The following is a 2,139-nucleotide window of genomic DNA, read 5'->3' as shown; positions in this document are numbered from 1 at the left end:
CCACTTAGTTTCCCACAATGGACGATCCTTAGTGAAGTGATATTTCTTCCCACACTTGTACCATCAATCAGAATTATTTTTCTCTATGACTTTATGATTTGATGAGCTATCGTTTTTCGGAAATCCACCTTTTATGATGCTCATATGAACCCTCTAGTAAGCAGTGCCATATTATCTTCTTTAGTGTCTTGTTTCTAAGTGGTCTTATGATCTAGGTTTTTGGTTATAGGAGGTTCAATAGACTGTCGATTTAGATGTGTTACGATAAAAAAAAATCCACTAGTCTTGATGGCATCTAACCCAACCCGTTAGGTCAGCCACTTAACAATTAACACAATTATAATAGAGTAAAGGTAACTAACAAATGATATATCTGGATTCCATACAATATCCCAAGGACTAGTAGTACAAGTCATGAGCTACTAAGACTGGATTATTGCAAAAAATGACACAAAATGAATACAACTTCTATTTGAAATGTATATAAAAAGAATTCAATTCTAAAACTACCCAGAGACAAGTGGTAGCCACACCCAGAAGGCACGAACATCTTCAGCGTCAGCTCCCGTTATCCATCGTAGCTTTTCTCCAAGATCTGAATACAAGGTACAGAAGTGTAGTTGAGTACAACTGACCCCATGTACTTAGTAATTATCTTGACTAAACTCGCTGAAGTAGTGACGAGGCTTTTTAATTAAAAGATACTCATTGATATAACCTGTGCAGAAGACTAGCAATAGAACGATAGTACAACATAATAGAAAAGGGTACAATAAACAAATATGCGGAGCAGTAAATGGTTACTAGAAGAAATCACTATTAATTATTCCTCAATACCTCGGCCAATCCTTTCCTTAGAGCAATAACCAACAAACCATGATAGTAAATCTATAACTTGCATATTTTGAGTAATGTACTCAAGATATCAAATCGAATGGTACGGCAACACCTTTCGTGCATTCATCTCATCCTCACCAAATATGCATATACCAATATCAACTAGATGAAAGAAGGCCAATAACAATAATGACAAAGTGGAAAGTACACAGATAGCTATAACGAACAAGGCAGTACGTATGGACAACGACAACAGACTCGGTAAAAGGAATAGAAGTAATGATAGCAATTAGAAAAGAAGAACATAAATTTCAGTAACTAGCATTTTGGAAGGCCTGGATGTGGATATAACAAATAAGAGAGAAAGCATGGTCTTCATGAGCTAACAAATAGAAGGCATGAATAACTAACATATTAGAAGGCTTATATGAGAGTGAAATAAATGAGGAATGACATGGATATAGATATAACAACAAGACAGAAAAACATGATATTTGCAAGTTAAACAAATTGCGGGCATGGATAACGCAACAACAATTGAGATAGAGGACAAAGGCAGAACAACAACGACAAGTCACATAGAAAATATAGGTGCAACAGTAATAGCTCAAGGTAAAGGCATGAATGTATACACAAGGAAAAGATATCACAACATAATTCATGTCCCTCATCCTCGCTTGCATGGAAACACCCTTCATGCCATGAATGCATGATAATATAAAAATATGATAATATAAATAATATGGCACGGAATTGCCCTTCGTGTTTTTGCTCTCCTCCTCACATGATAATGTAAATGAGAACACAATAATATAAATAAAACTGCACGGCATCACCCTTCGTGCTTTTACTTTCATCCTCACATGATAATGTAAATAAAATGGCACGACATCAACCTTCGTGCTTTACACTCTTTTCACCAAGCATATGTATATCAATGACAAGCAAGGTAGGAAGCATGAATAATATCAATGAGAGTGTTTAAGAAAATATTTCAAATGAACATCAATCACAGTTTTCAAGCCAAAAACAATTCAATAAACCTTAAGTACTTTATTGTTCAGATATTTCAACAAGTCTCAAAATGATCTTAACTCAACTGTAGAATCCAATATTTCAAGAATAACGGTCGTAATTAAACACATCAATAGTTTCACAAGAATCTGTCAAATTTTAATCAAGTTATAATGAGCTAAACTTTGGTTTCTAGCATTTAATTCATATTCTTAGTAATCTAAAAGACAAGTAAGACGTGAAACAAAAAGGTCACGTAATTCTACAAAGCACAATTAATTGTATAAT

This window comes from Nicotiana tabacum, chromosome 8 (genome assembly GCF_000715075.1).
Source record: "Nicotiana tabacum cultivar K326 chromosome 8, ASM71507v2, whole genome shotgun sequence".
Taxonomy (NCBI): domain Eukaryota; kingdom Viridiplantae; phylum Streptophyta; class Magnoliopsida; order Solanales; family Solanaceae; genus Nicotiana; species Nicotiana tabacum.
The sequence above is the reverse complement of the archived record's forward strand: the minus strand, read 5'-3'. Positions refer to the sequence as shown.